We start from the raw sequence: 20006 nt of genomic DNA on the forward strand, positions 1-20006 counted from the left end.
TTTCCAAAATGAGGGTTACACTACTTGAGTCAAGAATACACGATAGAAATAGAGTCTATGCGATAGACTTTGTCCTCTAAACAATTGAAAGATTTTTCTACGTGATAGGGTGTGTTCTTCCTTCAATCGTCTTCCTCCTCCAAACTTCAAACTCCCTCCTAACCAAAATAGCCAAAGTCCACCACTCCCGGGTTCTCACCCCGAAATACCAAGGTGACCAAGTGGCAGTGTCCTTTCCCTTTGGTTCGTGTTTTGGTTGATGTTTGATCGAGGAGTGTTAGTGATTGTTCGAAATGTTCGTGTCTGTACGAGGGATTTAATTGAAAAAGAGTTCTTCAAAGGTATAATCTCTTAACTCTATTATTTATTCAAACGCATGCTTGTGGACCCCGAACCCTAATTTTCTATTTAAGTGTTTTCCTATTTAAATTTGTATAATAAATAGGTTGACGAGGAAGTTAGTGTGGAATGGTGAAGAAGGAATGGGGATTTGAAAAGAAAAATATGGAAATTGAGTTTGGGAAAGTTGGGGAAAATTGGCTAAGTATGGAAATTTATGTGAAATACGTGTTGTGCACAAAGCACTGGAAGGCAATGACTAGTGGCACAATGAGTAGAAATTGCACGGAGACAAACAATGTTCACAGTAGCTAATAGCAAGATTAGCGAGATTGGAGAGAAAATGGGAGAGAATGAGATTGGAGAATGAGATTTTGAGCGAGGAAGTGGGAGAGAGCGACACCAACGAGATTGGAGAGAGCGAAACCATTGAGATTGGAGAGAGCGAGAGCAGCTTGTGCGTGCAGCAATGCCTCGTCCGGTGCTTCATTCGAACGCCTTGCCCACGCGATCGAAGGGCCTCGCCTATGCATCGAACGGCTGAGAAAGCATCTATGCATTGAATTTGGCTACGTTCGTATGGATTATGCGTTGAAAACCCTAAGTTGAACACATACGGAGGGTGAGGTCACAAGGGCAAACGTCAGACAAATCATATGTCATCTTGGGAGAAATTCTTAAGAGCTAAGGAATTGTGGTGGATGCATATGGAGAAAACACCTTGGGCCAAGATGATGCAAGCTTGCATTGATAAGGGGAGAGGTAAACACTTGACCATGCAACCAAGTAGGTCGTGTCAATACCAGGGAAAGTTTGGACGCCTATAAATAGAGCCTTTGGGACTTCATTTTCAAATCACAAAATCAGAAATTTCATAAAAAGAGAGGGAGAGTAAGACACAGTGGACAGTAAGGGTTGAGGAGAACACGTCAACTTTGGACGAGGAGATCTCCCAATATACTCGATTCTGAAAGCTCTGGAAGTCTAGTTTTCAGAGTACGACTGTCAGAGGAAAAAACTCAAAGGAACCGGGCTGGAGATTGAAAAGAATGCAGAAGGGTCAGACTATCGGATCAGTCTGGGCCAGTCTTGAAGATTCTTTGATTCTGACCAAATCGCGAGAAGTTCTGAGCTGAAATTTTAGGGTAAGCTTTTTGAGACCTTTTAGAATATGTTTGTAGAAGAAAGTATTTCAAAATAAGGTTAAGAACTATGAGTAATCTAAGTTGCAAGTTGAATCTGGATTCTAGGGGTGAAAAGGAGCCCGAGGAGCTACTAGAGTGAAAAGCTCCTAGGAAATCAAGGTGAGTGGCTAAATTGTTTTGACTAAAACATTTTTCTTAAAATGTTTGATTACAACGTGTTATAGAAAGCATGTTTTAAAGAATATTCTCATGCCTACTAGTTTTATGAAGTGATTTCCAAGCAAGCTATGACTTGTATTTCAAATGCATGAATGTGTGAGAAATTGTTGAAAAACCATTTATATGTGTTGATTTTATCCAGCATGCATTAACATCTTTAAAGCCATGATTTATATGTGTTATACTTTACATGCTTTAAAGAGAAAAGTCGTTTATGACTAGTTTTACTAAAACGCGATACCGAAGGACATTTGAGAAGGTATCCACCCAACTAGATACTGAAGGACATTTGGGAAGGTATCTATTGGTACTGAAGGACATTTGAGAAGGTACCAAACCAGCTAGTTACTGAAGGACGTTTGAAAAGGTATCTGAATAGAAGTACCTAATGTGTGACAGTACTTAGTGTGGCTATAGGTAAATAGAGTCAGAGATTGAGCAAAAGGGTTCTCCTTGGACAAGTAGTTGGTGTTGGGATTATTTTACCCATAGTAGGGTACGTTGAATTGAGAAATGATTTTACTGTGTTATGATTAAAACAACTTTATATGTTTTACACTTGGAAAATGTTTATGTTGCAGTACAAGTACTGTAAAAGTTTATGTTTTAGTTCAAACTCTTTACTGAAATTATGCATGAGAATTTACTATGTTTTCTCGGTCACTCACTGGGCGTAAGCTCACCTTGTTTTCAAATGTTTTGTCCCTCCCCCCCCCCCCCCCCTCCAGGTAGAGGTCAAATACTCTAAAGATAGCTCAGTATCTGCTCTACCACTAAAGGACTAAAAGACTTGTAACCGTTTGCTAGGTGGTTACTGTTAATATTGTACACATGTTACTGTTGTTCATATAGGGACTAGGGTTTGTGTGTTTTGGGGCTTGTAAATCTAGAGTTGTAATGACTTTAAACATATTATGTTCTAAGTTAATAAATTATGGGCCTAAAGACGTCCCGTTGCATATAATTTATATTTGGTATCAGAGTTATTAGGCAGTAAGTGTCAGCCCAAGGGTTGATAATTGCTGCAGTCATGCCCTTCTCTAGGCTAAGAGGGTGGTCTGAGGCGGGGTGTGATAATGTTGTAATTTACGTTGTGATGTATAATCTGTAGTGTTTACTGTAAATGTTTATTTTCAATCGAAATGACATTTGGATGATCCGCATCTACTCATAAGTTCTCTATAAAACAAGTTCCTTCAATTGGTATCAAAGCCAGGTTGTGTTCTGATTCCAAATTCCATTTGCTGTATTGAAATCGTTTACAGCTTGGTGGGTTTTATGTTATGCGATGCGTTTAATCGTTAAATGTATGTGGATTGTTTGTTGATGGATGTTTCGGGATAGTAATCTCTATTTTGGCTTTCTGTTTACATTAAAAAAGTTAATTTGTAAGGGCCCCTGTGTTTTTGGGCATAATTCTTGCAATAAAGTCTATATTCGTTTTGTTTTTTGAGTCGTCTGTGAAGCTTCAGACGCAAAGGTTGCAGTTTGTTTCGATGGAGAAGATGAAACGGTGGTTGCATCATATAGCTAAAGCTAAAAGATCTTTTAGATTTGGCTATGCATTCGTGTAGAATTTTCTATACGATTGTGTAGCATTTGCTAAATAATTGCTTAGCTCATGCTACACGATCATGTAGAGTTGTTTACACGATCATGTTATGTTGGTTGCATGATTGTGTAAGCGCTCGAGAATTAAACGACCACGTGGTATTTGATACTCGACGCAAGGCATGTGTGCTAAATGATCATATAGACTATCATGCTCATCGTATATTCAGTAGCTACACGATCACATAGCATACGATACTTGGCGCACACTACTCAATCGTGTAGACTTTCATGCTCATCGCATAGTCCAAAGCTACGCGATCGTTGCTACACGATCATTTATACTTGACGCTCGTTACTCGACGATCAGGATGATTACTACACGATCAAGCTGTAAGGCTTCAAGAGGAGCGGTTTAAGACCCAGTTCACCTGTTCTGAATCGGAGGACTCAAACTTTTGTAATAGATTAGCCTATTCTTAAGATTCACTATCCTGGTCCATCAACTTTATTTAAATATGCATATGATGTATGTTTATTATATATGCCATAATGTATAATAAACATAGTTTTAAAACCCACCATAGGTTATGCGTTTTTCTTCATGCATCATTTTATATTATAAATGTTATAATATATTAGTATGCATGATTTAAATTACATAAAGCATGCTCATGCATCATATAATATAAGAGTTATAATATATGCATCCATTATAGCATATCCATGCATCATTTATATTATAAATGTTATAATATAAGGTTGTATGTATGTATGGAATGTATGCTATAGTTCAGTTCATTACTTGTTTATATAAAAGTTATATATTAGTAATGAATGAACATTCCATGAAGCATGACACTACCTTAGGTTTATTTATAAATATTATAAATAACTTATGTATGTCTAGCTAGCAATGTTGAATCGTTTTAATTGTTTCATTTCTTATGAATGTTATAATTAATGAAATTAGAATTAAAATCAATAATAAAGAGTTGCATGCAAACCTTAGGCTTTAATCATTTTTAAAATTGTTTTAAAATTTGACTGAGATAGACCTAAGATCACATTTCTAATGAGATTAGAAATCTAAGTTTATTCTTTTAATCGGTGTAATAGGATTGAATTGATTCCTAATAAAAGATTAAATATGTAACAAATGTATCCATAAGGGACCTTTTGTCTAAGGCTAGTTCTGGCTAGGTTGGGGTACTTAAGTCGATGGAAACGTCGCACCCCTACCTAGAAACCTACTTGAAAAGGTGAATTAGATAGATTTGTTACATGCATGCAAATTTGATGAAAGTCTATTAAAGAGTTTAATAAGACTTGAATCAAAGTTGTTTAATCATCAAAAGCAACTGTTGTTTTTTAGCAAATTAAACAAACCACTTAGATAAAATCCATAGCCGGATTTTCTAAGTTAATGAACCCTAGGTAGAAAATTCAGTTGGAGGCAAATGGGGTACATGATACTTCACTTGAACCTCTACACGTTTCTCCCTAAAAGTTCATACCGTGAGATCTACCCTCGGCCTCGAGGCACCATAGAAGTGTCCCCCTACAGGTAGCATTTGGGTAGGTCAATACCAAGGTGGGAGTAGGACATGTGACAACATACCCCTTGGTCTCTCTCATTAGGTTGGATAAAGTTTTTGTACATCGTCTCGTGGCATCATCGGTGTCCCCCTAAAGGATGGTAGTTCTACACAATCTTTATTTGATCTCCAGAAATGGATAGGGTTGCTTTATTCTCTTATCCTAATCGACTCGGCTTTTCCCTAAGGTTGGCTCATTAGGGTAAGACTCTAGGAGCTAAAATGAGGGGTTACACTTACAAAAAATTGTTAAGGACGTTGACAAATTTCTGGACCGAACAATGGTGACTATTAGATTTAGTTAGAAGAAGTTGTTTCTGTATAATGGTTGAGAATGTCTCATTTCAGTGAAGGGGCATTTGATCACCCTAGGGTGACTTTTGTCCTGCCTCACTGAAGCATCATTGCAAAATAGATGTCACTTATGGTACACTAAACTATTTTGCTAAAATATGATTTTTTTTAATGCAAGTAGACTTAATTAAGTTTGTTCATTTTCAGCAATTTAAATATGTCTACCGCTACACTTAGTTTGCTTTCCGTTGATAAATTAATTGGCGAAAATTACGCTAGTTGGACAAACACCATTAATACAATTTTGATCATCGATGATCTAAGGTTCGTCCTTACGGAGGAGTGTCCTCATATTCCACCTCCTATCGTTATTCGAAACGTTCGAGATGCGTATGAGCATTGAACACAGGTGAACGAAATGGCCTGAGCATATATCTTGGCCAGCTTTTAACGAAGTTTTGGCCAAAAAGCATGAGCCCATGGTCATTGCACGAGAAATCATGGAGTCCCTGAGGAGAATGTTCGGACAACCGTCCGTGTAGCTCAAGTACGACGCTCTTAATTACATCTTCAACTCATGGATGAAAGAAGGAACATCTGTTCAAGAACATTTTCTCAACATAATGGTCCACTTCAATGTGGTAAAGATGAAGGGGTCTAGCATCAATGAGGCCAGCCAGGTTAGCATTATTCTGGAACCTTACTAAAAAGCTTCCTTCATTTTGTTGGCAACGCCGTTCTGAACAAGGTTGACTACAACCTTACAACTCTACTCAATGAGTTGTAAACTTTCCAATTTTTGCTGAAAGCAAAGAGAAGAAGGGTGAAGTAAATGTTGCTTCATCTTTCGAAAAATTCCACAAAGGTTCGACCTCTAGAACTAAGTCTGCACCTTCTTCCTCCAGTACTAGAAAGTGGAAGAAGAAGAAAAGTGGTAAGAGGAAGTCGCCTGCTAACCCACAACCCGCTGCTCCAAGGGGAAGGCACTAGTAAGGGTTGACAAGGGAAAGTGTTTCCATTGTACCCAGGATGGGCACTAAAGTGGAATTGCCCCAGATATTTGGCAGAAAGGAAGAAGGTCAAACAAGGTAAATGTGATTTATTAGTTTTGGAAACTTGTTTAGTGGAGAATGATGATTCTCCCTGAATTATTGACTCTGGGGCCACTAACTATGTTTGTTCTTCATTTCAAGGAATTAGTTTCTGGCGGCAGCTTGGTGCTGGTGAGATAACGATTCGAGTTAGAACCGGGCACGTCGTCTCAGCTGTGGCAGTGGGAGGTCTCCGGTTAACTTTATAGAACAAATTTCTCATTCTGAATGATGTATATGTAGTTCCTGATTTAAAGAGGAACTTAGTTTCTATAAAGTGTTTGCTTGAATGTAAATATCAACTCTTTGTCTCATTTAATAAATTGTTTATACCAAAGAATGGTGTTGATATTTGTTCTGCACAACTGGAAATTAATTTGTATATGCTAAGCCATTAGCAACAAATACCCTCCATAACATAGAAATGTTTAAAACTACCGTAACTCAAAACAAGTGACTTAAAATTTCTCCTAAGGAAAATGCCCTACTTTGAGACCTTAGATTATGACATATTAGTCTCAATAGAATTGAGAGGTTGGTGAAGAATGGACTTCTAAGCGAGTTAGAAGAAAATTCTTTACCTGTGTGTGAGTCATGCCTTGTAGACAAAATGAATAAAAGGCCTTTTACTAGAAAAGGTCATAGGGCCAAAGAACCTCTAGAGCTAGTGCATTCAAACCTTTGTGGTTTGATGAATGTAAGAGCTAGGGAATGTTATGAATATTTCATCACTTTCGCTGATAATTATAAGGTATGGGTATATTTATTTAATGCAACATAAGTCTGAGTCTTTTGAAAAGTTCAAAGAATTCAAGGTTGAAGTTGAAAACGCATTAAATAAAACAATAAAAACACTTTGATCTGATCGAGATGGAGAGTTTTTGGATTCATCATTCCAGAACTATATAAAACATGGAATAGTTTCCCAACTCTCAGGACCTAGTACACCTCAGCAGAATGGTGTATCAGAGAGCAGAAATGGAACCCGGTTAGACATGGTTCAGTCTATGATGAGTTACGCTTCCTTACCTGACTCATTTTGAAGTTATGCAGTAGAGACTGCATATATCCTGAACTGTGTTCCCTCCAAGAGTGTTGCCAAGACACTTTTGGAGTTATGGAATGGTTGTAAAGCTAGTTTACTTCATTTCAGAATTTGGGGTTGCTCAACACATGTGCTTAAGGCTAATTCTTAAGAAATTGGAACCATGTTTAAGGTTATGCCTATTTACAGGCTACCTCAAGGGAACAAGAGGTGGTTATTTCTATAATCCTAAAGAAAACAAAGTGTTTGTATCGACAAATGCTACTTTTCTTGAGGAGGATCATATAAGGGAGCATAGACCTAGAAGCAAAATCGTGTTGAATGAGCTTTCCAAAGAAACTATTGATTTTTCAACAAGAGTTGTTGAATAGCCTACTATCTCAACAAGAGTTGTTGAAGTAGGTTCATGTAGTAGGTCAAATCAACCTCAAGTGTTGAGGGAACCATGATGACATGCAGAAATGCATGTCATCTTAGGCCTTTTACTTAGAATTATGAAGGTTGTTAAGCAGAATATGCGGCAATTGTGCTAGGAATTGATGAGAAAATGAGTTTGCGTCGATCAACATGTTAAATCTCAGTAACTCGTTATTATGTGTTATTATGCATTCAATGTTCTATTTTTGAAGCTAAAACAGGAAATGGACGCAAACGCGGAAACCAGACCACCACATAGATGACCGCATGCGGAGAAACACTCCATCGCAAAGCCGAACGCATTAATCAATGCATAGATGTTGCGGTAATCTGTCGTATGCATCCATCACATAAGAGTTACGCTTGCCTAGCGATTGCGATCATCGTGTAGAGTTGCGGCATTAAGCGAATGTGGTCGTTAAATGATTGCGGCTACGCGATAACGCATACTAATGGGAGCAATGTAAGGTTGGTGGAATGAACACATCAATGCATCTACCTCGAGAAAAACCAAAAGATGATGTTGACATTTCACTTACCACGCCGTTAGTGGCAGAGGTTCAGAAAGGACTAGCACGCCGAATGTCAGACTCAGAGCAGTCCATTAATGCTGTCGGCGATCCAAGCTCTATAAATAGAAGAGGATGAGCAGAAATTCAAGTCATCCGGGGATTTACCTCGTGATCTAGACAAAATGCATGAGAAGACGCTTGAGAGTTCTTCACCTCTTTCATCCATTCCAAGTGATGATCGGAGCCTTCAACCAGAGCTAGATCTCGAGAGAGTCAGCTCCTCTGCCCATCCATGGCACCATCAGCTGCCTTGATGCACATCCGTAGGAAACAAGTCTTTGCTTCCAGCCGGTCATTTCATTCCCCTTTCTTTTCTCATATTCTATTGTATGACATTTTGTGATTAAGGAATTAATGAAATTTGTTTTTCAATGTATATCTCTGTCTCCTTCGACTCCATCTCCATCTTCTTTGCTTAGCATCTTTACTTTCATTGCAACACTTAGTGAGATTGCTTGGTTATTGCATACGTAGTCATGTGGATTAGGGATATGAAGCATGTAGCAACCTACCGAGAGGTGTGCGTTGTGTGAGTGTGTAACCTTATTTTCTTAGTGTGAAGCTGCGACAATACCCGTCTATGGGCTAACGCATTACTTGTCTATGAGTAAAGCCAGCAACAACCAACTGCTCGAAAGGGTAAGGGGTTGGTCGCATTAAGCAATGTATGAATTATTCACTAAAGATAGGAATAATCTTGCGTCAACCAAGTTCATACGATTGTCTTGTTTTATGTTGTACCCAACACCCCTTTAGAGCTACTCGAGAGAGAGTCTAAAGAAAGAACCTAATGACTCGAGAAGAGCTAGGTTAGAATCTATACTCGAGAGAACGAGATTAGATTGATATAAGCAAGAGATAGGGACTTAAAGATAAGCCCTGTTTATCAACCTGCATCGCATGCATCCTAGAGATAGGAATGATATTATGTGGTCGCTTTATTTTTTGTTTGTGTCATTTTGTCATTGCATAAATAAGAATAGAGGCTTACGTGTAGGTCCTATAGACTTATCGCATATATCACATGCGTTCTTGCATTAGAAGTCGTAGCATTTGCACCAAGAGGTGGTTTACTATTGTATGTGTGTTGTAGGATCGTATGGCTTGCGTTGACTAAGGTTTCCCTTGCGGTCACTCTTAAGGGTTGCAATGAAATCATTCCCACATTTTATCTATTTTCCCATTCATTTATTTCATGCCAAGAGTTGTCATATCTCTACCCCTCATGCATATTCTCATTGCGTTGTCTGTTAGATAGGAGTAGGAGTAGGGTTAACTTAGCAACCTCCTTCCATTCTTTATTTAAACCGCCGCATGCACATCACCGCATTCATTGTGCTACAAGTCCCTGTGTTCGACCTCGGATCATCCGAGAAACTTGCATTCGCATTATACTTGGCATGAACGCAAGAAAACTTGTGACAGGACGCTTGGCCATCGCATACATTCGTTAATGCATTATCATTCCAATGCATGACCATCAACGCATGACTATCAACGCATATCTTAGGAACATGCATCACATATTGCGTCCACGGGATTTTAGTCGTTGAATAATTTGACTTCTAATTTCCCGTCACCAAACCTCGACGTAGTGAGAGAGTTGGGAACACATCTATTAGCTATATAGGTTTAACTGAAATCCTAGCTATGGTAGCTGATGGCGAGGTTGATGATCCATTGTCTTACAATAAGGCAATGGAGGATGTTGACAGAGATGAATGGATCAAAGCCATGGATCTTGAAATGGATTTTATGTACTTCAATTTAGTTTGGGATCTTGTAGATCAACCTGATGGGATTAAATCTATAGGTTTTAAATGGATCTACAAGAGGAAATGGTGTGCTGATTGGAAGATGCAAACCTTCAAGACTAGATTGATTGCAAAGGGTTATACCCAGGTAGAGGGAGTCGACTATGAGAAGACTTTCTTGCCTATTGCCATGTTGAAGTCTATCTGGATCCTCCTATCCATTCCTTCATATTATGACTATGAGATATGGAAAATGGATGTCAAGAATGCTTTTTTGAATGGCAATCTTGAGGAGACCATTTATATGGTGCAGCCCGAGGGATTCATAGTCCAAGGTCAAGAGCAAAAGGTTTGCAAGCTTAATCGGTCCATTTACGGATTGAAATAGACATCTTGATCTTGAAATAAAAGTTTTGATATTGCGATCAAATCTTATGGCCTTGATCAAAACGTTGATGAGCCTTGTGTTTACAAGAAGATCATGAACAGTTTAGTAGTTTTCTTAGTGTTGTATGCAGATGATACCTACTCAATGGGAATGATGTAGGCTTACTGACTACAGTTAAGAACTGGCTAGCGACCCAATTCAAAATGAAAGATCTGGGGAGAGACTCAGTTTGTTCTTGGTATTAAGATCTTTCGAGATCGAAAGAACAAAATGCTAGCACTGTCTCAGGCATCGTATATTAACAAGATGTTGATTAAATATTCGATGCATAATTCCAAGAGGGGTCTCTTGCCTTTCAGGCATGGAGTTACTTTGTCTAAGGAACAGTGTCCTAAGACACCTTAAGAGGTTAAGGATATGAGATAGGTCCCTTATGCATCTGCCATGGCCAATTTAATGTATGCGATGTTATGTACTCGACCTGACATCTGCTATGCAGTGGGGATGGTTAGTAGATATCAATTTTATTCAGAATATGATCACTGGACAGCCATTAAGAACATCCTCAAGTATCTACAGAGAACGAGGGACTACATGCTTGTGTATGGTTCTAAGGATTTGATCCTTACAAGATTCACGGACTCTGATTTTCAGACTGATAGGGATTCTTAGAAATCCACTTCAGGATCAGTGTTCACTCTTAACGGAAGGGTTGTAGTATGGTAAAGCACCAAGCAAGGGTGCATCGTGGACTCCACCATGGAGGCTGAGTATGTAGCGGCTTGTGAATCTACAAAGGAGACCGTTTGGCTCAGGAAATTCCTGACTAATCTGGAAGTTGTTCCAAACATGTGGATAACTTGTAGAAATACAAGTTATTTATGCCACTTTATCTAGATATTGCGGCTAAAAGTTAGTAATTATGTGCCAATTGTATGAAAATTAACCTAGTATGACAATAATTATAAATGTTTGCAATTACACCCACTAATGCCAAAAAAATGAAGGACACGCCAAACTTTATTCTGTTTTGCAGGAAGACCAAGGCACCGCTTACACTCAAGGCTCATAAGAAATGAATCAACGCATTTCTATCATAATTATGCCTGTCAATCAACCTTGAAGAGACAATCACCAAAATAACGGCGCAATGCGATAGTCGATCTAGAGCTATGTTTCGACTGCATGCGGTAATAAAAACAAACACCGCATGCGAACCTATGATCGTAAGATGCAACTGAGCAACGCGAGAGTGGGAGATTGAGACGCGTGTACAACTAACCATTGTGCAGATTTGATGGTCCGATTGCATAACAGAAGGAATAATATCCCTCCATCTTCGAAATTTCCATAACAAAAGTGGGGACCATAAGGCCAGAGTCAAAGGATTGACCATAAGGCCAGAGTCAAAGGATTTACTCCTATAAATACCCCAGCGATTTCAGAGAAAAATTATGCTATTTGATACTGGGCAAAGTGTTATAAGATTTTAGAGAGAAAAGAGTTGAGTTGAGAGCTGAAAAGAAGAATCCAGAAAGAGGAAAAGATAAGGCCGAAAGGTGAATCTCAGATCTAACCTGCCATATACCCGAACGAAGTTCTGTGCAGAGGCACCTGCTACCGGTGGAGCAAGCCTGAGAGAGAAGCTCTCCCTGCCATCAACTTCATCAAATTCGACAAGCAGTTCCCCATTGATCTGTGTCAAGATATTGGCATCCGATCGTATCTGTTCTATCTCTCTTCGTGTATTTCATGTTTTCTTTACTTCGACATTCATTCATTATGTATCAAACACTTAATAGAATGTGTCGATAAATTCCGTTTACCATTTTCTGTCTATTTCCGTTCACCCATGAGTCATTTTCTCCATGATGTTTTTCTAATCCTCTGATGAGCAATATGGACTTCCAAGTACTTAATGTGAATTAAAAGCTATAAAGTACGTTTAGCTAAAGCATGCTGGAAGGCATCTTCACCTGTGAGAGCATAAGTGAAGATGTCATTCTGATCTATCGAGAGAAGGTCAGGAGAATGCGTTAACTAAAGTGAGTAGTACTTCCAGACATGGAAGCAACCTTGCATTCATTACATTAGACTCTGTTTCACCATAGACATATGGGAAACATGACCGATCACTGAAAGGTGTACGCCAAGAGAAGAGCGGAACAATAGTTGTACCTTTAATTTTGTTAAAGAACTTGCATCGTTTGTATTACTTATATTTCTTTTCTAATCTATTCACGAGACTTGTAGTCGCAACCCATGTCTTTGTACAGCTTCACAGCCAGCCCTAACCCTAGTATCTTGCACATAAAACCTGTATATTATACATCTAGCTTAGGTTTATTGTATTTTTACCGCATCTTTATAGCTTTTCTTTATTTTTCTGTAATTACATTATGTACACACTTTATACAATATTGAAAAACCCGGTTGCATACACCATGAACATACCACAATAACCGGCACCATTTTTCCCCATGTTCGATCTCAGATCATACCGAGAACTTGCAGTGGAATTACACTTGGTTCCATCGTAAGGAAACTTGTGACAACGCATGACATACTACTTGAGTAAATCTAATTAACGCATAAATGGTAATAGTATTGCATCATGAGCATTGAATTTCATCTATACACTTAGTGTGCAACACATGTCAAAGCCCATCACATTTTATAGTGATAATAATGGTGATGTGGCTAATTCCCATGAGCCTAGGAGTCATAAGCGTGGTAAGCACATAGAGCGAAAGTATCATCTCATCCGAGAGATTGTGCATCGACGGGATGTGATTGTCACGAAGATAACTTCAGAGCACAAGGTTGTTAATTTGTTTACGAAGGCCCTCACAACTACAGTGTTTGAGGGTCACCTACAGAGTATGGGTCTATGGGACAGACCACGACTAGACTAGGGCAAGTGGGAGATCTTGTACTGGGCATGTTATGCCCTAGTTTATTGTTTTGTGTACTTTTAATTTGATTATCTTGTACATCCCACTAACTTTAGGATAAGTGGGAGATTGTTGGGGTTGATGCCCTAAATCTCGTAGGGTTCTATAGTTTATAAACCTTGTATGAACAAACATATTCGTGATTAATAATATTTGATATTTTATTCACTCCATCTATGAAATATATGATATTATAGTTGCATTAACCATAAACCAAGAAACTAACATCTGAGGTTATCGTTGTAACTTAAACATGTATCTGGAGTTATGCAGGTGGATCATGTTTAAGTGATAACCTGAATGCTCTGTAGTATATGGATAAGGTTGGGTACCTTATCCTGGTGACACTACGAGTATGACTCGCTTTGTAGATGTTACAAATGTTTTAAAGTGCTACAAATGATCTAATCCTGATCATTCATATACTAGACATGCGAGCGAGGATATTTAGGAGTTTCTATAAGACCGGACCACGAAATGGTTAGTCTCATTATATAACACTGTTCATAATAGAGACTTTCATTTCACTAGGTAACCTGACTTTAATCCTGAGTAAGTTGTGAACTCCTGCCTATGAGGGTGGTCCTTTGATTTGTATGGGTGAGAGTGGCCAGATAGCCGACTCAACAAGCCTACCATTTTGAGGATTTGTCTGATTGAGAAGCTGGGAACTCAACTACACAAGATGGAATTTACTCCTTCCTCGAAGCAGAGGTAAGTAGATAAATTTCTCCCTTAAGGGATGATTCCAAGTCTTGAGCAATGTGGCATCACACACTCTCCTGGTTCGAAAGGAATTTAGTCATAGTGGGACTATGATCTATCGTTCATTAGAGGAATCAATGGTACTTAAGTAGTTAGATATAACTATAGGGGCAAAACAGTAATTTGGCCAAACTGTACTTACGAGCAATTTGTGAAAGGTCATCATACTGTTGATTGGTTATATCTAATGGAGACATAAATATATCTATAGTGCGAAAAGTGAAGCTGTCAGTCTTTAGTAGAGTACCCGATAGTTAACGAATGATGGATAATGTAATTAAAGAGTTTAATTAATTATTCACGTAACGTTGGAGCTTCAAGCTACAGATCCATAAGGTCCCCTTGGTATCTCAAAGGATTTAGTTGAGAATCAGTTTTTGGGTTAATTTGAAATGTTCAAATTAATAAGAGAGGCTTTAATTATATATGAAGCAAGGACTTCTTCTTCTCCAGCATATTATGCCGCTGGACTTGTGGTACAATTAAATTAATTAAATTATATATGATATAATTGATATAATGTATTTGATACATTATAGTTTAATTGGATGAATAAATATTTGAATATGATTCAAATATATTTTTTATAAATAAGATTCACAGTTGTTAAATTTAATATAAATATGATTTATATTAAATGCCATAAAATAGAGAAAAAGAACTATAGTTAATATTATATATGATGCAATGTTAAAATTATAGGTTGTAAATATAATATGATAAGTTGGTTAACATATTTATTTATATTATTAATTATTTGATAATTATTCTCTTTTTCTCTCTAACCACGTTAGTGGGAAGTTAATTAGTTTTTGTGGTAAATTGGGATAAATAAAATATGATTTTATTTTTTCCAGAATGAGGGTTATACGACTTGAGTCAAGACTACAAGATAGAAACAGAGCCTATGCGATAGACTTTGTCCTTTAAACGATTGAGAGATTTTTCTATGCGATAGAGTGTGTTCTTCCTTAAATCATTTTCCTCCTCCAAACTTCAAACTCCCTCCTAACCAAAATAGCCAAAGCCCATAACTCCTCGGTTCTCATCTCAAGAATACCAAGGTCACCAAATGGTAGTGTCCTCTCCCTTTGGTTCATGTTTTGGTTGCAGTTTGATCGAGGAGTGTTCATGATTGTTCGAAGTGTTCGTGTCTGTATGAGGGATTTACTTGAAGAAGAGTTCATCAAAGGTATAATCTCTAAACTCTATTATTTATTCAAAAGCATGCTGTAATTTCCGTTGTGATGCATAATCTGTATTGTTTACTGTAAACTTTTGTTTTCAATCGAGATGGGACTTGGACGATCTGCATCTGCTCATAGGTTCTCTATAAAACGAGTTCCTTCAATTAGTATCAAAGTCCGGTTGTGTTGTGATTCCAAATTCCATTTGTTGTATTGAAATCGTTTACAGTTTGGTGTGTTTTATATTCTGCAATGCGTTTAATCGTTAAATGTATGTGGATTGTTTGTTGATGGATGTTTTGGGATAGTAATCTCTGTTATGGCTTTCTATTTACACTACAAAAGTTAATTTATAAGGGCCCTGCGTTTTTTGACATAATTCTTGCAATAAAGTCTGTATTCATTTTGTTTTTTGAGTCGTTCGTAAAGCTTCAAACGCAAAGATTGCAGTTTGTTTTGATGAAGAAGTTGAAGTAGTGGTCGCATCGTGTAGCTAAAACTAAACGACCGTTTAGCTTTGGCTATGCGTTTATGTAGAATTTTCTATATCGATTCTTTTGTTCCAACCTTGAAAGTCGTCTCACCCTCTGCAAGCTATCTCCAGGACCTAGTTTACTGAATAAAAGTACAAATATGGTTAGCAGTCCCTGAATCAAGTATCCAGGTAGAGTTATCATTTTCCACTCAACATGTTTCAACAACGAGTAAATTATGTTTACCTTATTTTGCCTTTTTAGCTTTCTTCTCAGCAAGATATTTGGGGCAGTTCCTTTTTTAGTACTCGTCTTCATTGCAGTGGAAACATTTTCCTTTATCTATAACTTTTTCCTTGCCTTTGCATTTTTCAAGGGCCTTTTTTTTCCTTTTATCCTTCTTCTTTATTGGAATACTCTTATTCTATTAAGTGGAAGGTCCAAACTTTGTCCTTGAGGATGATCTCTTTTGGATCTTTTTAGAGGTAACAATATTTGCTTCTCTTTCATGTCCCTTACTCTTCATAAGAGACTGGTATGTCTGGAGCTTATTTAAAAGAATTGTCAGATTATATTCAATTTTTATTCATCATTTCATTCGTAGGAAACTCTTTGGAAGAGAATACATGATGAAACTTACTTGACTCTTTTCAGCTATGAAAACGTCGTTTGCCCCTACCACTTTGAAGCGAATCATCATATCTAGAACATGTTCTCTAACAGAGATTCCTTCCTTCATGCAACAATTGTAAACGTACTTAAGAGCATCGTGCCTGAGAAATGTGGACGGTTATCGAACATCGCCTGCAATGAATCCATGATGGCCTTAGTGGTGACCATGCTCTTGTGTTTTTTAGTCAAGACATCATATATGCTTGCTCTTTTCATTTGCCCTTACCCATCTATCATAGGCATCCCAAACATTTCGGTTTATTGATGAGCCGAGAACTGGAGGACATTCCTCTATTAAAATAAACCTTAGATTATCAATTACTAGTATCATATTTATATTTGATTTTCATGTTGAGTAATTGTCATCGTTAAACTTATCCAAAGAAAGTAGTTAAATTATTGAGTTTGACATGCAGAGAATATAAACAAATTCTATTAGTGAAATGTTATTAATTCCAATCAAATTTTAGCAAAAGTAATAAGGTACCCATATCTCATTAATTTGCAACGATACTTTAGTGAGTCAGAATAGCCGCTACTGAGGGGCAGTTAATGAAGGGATACACAAGCATGCAACAGAAGAAAATAGAATCAATAAGCATTCTAATTACATTTAATTTGAGTTCTAAAAGCATGCTTTCGCAAAAGGGTTTGAAATAAACATACCTTTGATGAAATCTTCCAATTCCAAGTTGTTCTTCATGCTAATTCAACTCCAAATCGATAGTGAACCACCAAGAGATCTTCTCTACTATTCTTAGCCTTGAATTTGAGTGTGGAACTCATATTTGAGTGAATTTGGTAAGTTAATGCTATGGGTTTTGGGGAGGAAGAAGATGAAGTCTACAGAAAACTAATTTTCAGTTTAAGAACCCTTCTTCATCCCTTCCAAAAACCAAATTGAGAGAGTTTTATTCTTCTTTAACATGCAGGCACTCTTCAACATCTATATTGTTGGCACCTACTTGGGATTCAAAGTGGAATTTATGTGTTCATGCATGAGAAACACCTCATGCTTAGAGGTTTTATGGGAAAAACCCACTTTCTCTTCAAATTTTCAAATTTCCTATTTTCCAATTAATTTCAAATTAATCAAAACTCTTATTTAATTAATTCATAATTTATTTAATTAATTAATTTTATATCGAATATTAAATTAATCACACGCCTAATTTTAATCATGAATCCTATTCATGTAGTTGATATTTAAATCAACATTTAAATACTATACACTCTCCAATTTCGTTTAATTTCAACAAATTAAATGTTAATTATATCGGATATAATTAAGCAAACCCTAATTTGATTTTGAACTAATTCAAACTCAAAACCCCAATTTGATTTTGAACAATTCAAATTGATATCATTCCAAATTCACTCAATTTAATAATTCAAGGTGTTCATGTTTTATGAGCTAGTAGAGGGACCTTATATATCTACAGAACATGAGCTCCAACGATTAAGATTAATTGGCTAAAACTCTTTAAACCGAATAACATTACTCGTTAACTATCGAGTCACACCACTATAGCCTAATAGTTGCACTCTCCTCACTACAGATATATTTTTGTTCACATGATTTAACCATAACCAGGAAGTCGGCCTTTCACAGGTTGTTTATAATGCCGAACTGGTCAATGTGTTGTTTTACCCTTAATATTATGTCTTGTTTCTTAAGTTTTAACTGATCCTCTAATGAACAATTGGTTTATGATCCAATCACTAAACTAGATCCCTCTCGATCCGGTGAGAGGTTGGGGCCCCTTGTTCAAGACCTGAATTCAATACTTAAGAGAACAACCTTTCTCCTATCCCTAAATTGGGTAGGCGTGAATTTTGTCTTGTATCCTATGTCCCCATCTATCTACCCCATCTTACCCCTGAAATGGGAGGCTTATTGAGCTAGCACTATTGAGCCAACCCTTACCTATTCAAATCTAAGGATAATCCTGAATAACCAGGAGTTCATAATTAGCTCAGGATTAAGATCAAGTTTCCTAGGTCATTTAAGCGAAATAGTCAGTCTTAAATAGTCAATAGTGTTATAAAATAAGAGTGACTTATTTCTTGGTCTGATCTTATGCAAACTCGTTTCACGGACGCCCCTACTCCTCATGTCATTACATGAACGAATTTGGATCATTTCGTTTGTAGTATTTTTACAACAACTTGTAATAGCTATAGAGTAGGCCACATCCAATAGTGTTACCAGAATAAGGTACCCAACCTTAATCATGTACTAAAGATTGGTTTGACTATTTACTGATCCATCTTTATGTCTCTACATAAAGTTCAAGTATTCATGTAATAGCCAAGGATTTTAGTTTATTGGATTCATTCTCTATGAATGCAATTAATAGATTCAATACCTTTATTGAAGAAATGTTGAATAACATTTTTTCATTGATAATAGAATATATTTAACTTTTACAAACTGTGAGACCACCACTCAAAGCCTTCAATATTCTTAGAGTGAGAATCCAAAGGGTAGACTTTGATGGAATTGGTAGAGGGGAGGAGGAAAAGCGATCGTGTAGTACGAATAAGCAAGTGGGAGAAAGGAGAAGACTATCGTATAGTCGGGTGCTTGGTCAATTTAGATCAGCGTACACGATCGTGCAGGTATAGCTAAGCGATCATCTATCAAATGGTAAGCAATCATTTAGTTCCATTCGGAACGCTAAGTGATCTTCTAGTAAATGTAAGCGATCGTTTAGTAACCATAGGCGATCGTTGAGTTACGCGGGTGTGCGATCGTCTAGGAAGGCAGGCGCTATCGTATAGGCTCTCAACGCTAAGCGATCGAAGGCTTTCACACCATGAGCAAATTTTCAGAACTTTTTCAAAATGAAAACTTTTTTCATTTTATTCAGTTATCAAAACTGAATCGAACTTCCCATTTTCGCATGAATTCGGAGAAAAACTCAGCCAATTATCAAATAACCGCCTAACTATTAAAATAATGAATATAATCATATTATATTTTTAACCTATAGTTTGATATCATACATCAACTATAGTATTTTCTCCTCTACTTGATATAAATCATATTTATATCCAATTTCCTCCAAAATAATATATCTCATACATTTAGTCAATCATATCATATATAATTAACCAGTTTAATTATATCATATATAATCGAACATTTAAATACTATCAATCTGAACTCCCTCTTATCAATCTGAACATTTCAAACTGACCCAAAAACTTATTCTCAACTTGTATCCAAGCTACCAAGGGGACCTTGTAGACCTATGGCTCGAAGCTTCAACAGTACTTCAATAGCTGACTAAACTCTTTAGCCACGAGATCCACCATCCGTTAACTGCCAGTCATTATACTTACCGACAGTTGACCTCTTCTTACCACAAATATATTTCTTTGTCCATCGTGAAGGTACTCTTAACGAAGAGCATCCATGAGTGCGTTCAGATCTTTCTGATTTCATTGTGACCGAAATACAACACATACATTCTAACAGACAGTTTTGCAAATTCACACTAATTAAAGGCATACTTCAAACAATAAAAATACAAAGG

The sequence above is a fragment of the Benincasa hispida genome, chromosome 3 (assembly GCF_027475165.1).
Source record: "Benincasa hispida cultivar pf3 chromosome 3, pf3_genome.v1.1, whole genome shotgun sequence".
Lineage (NCBI taxonomy): Eukaryota > Viridiplantae > Streptophyta > Magnoliopsida > Cucurbitales > Cucurbitaceae > Benincasa > Benincasa hispida.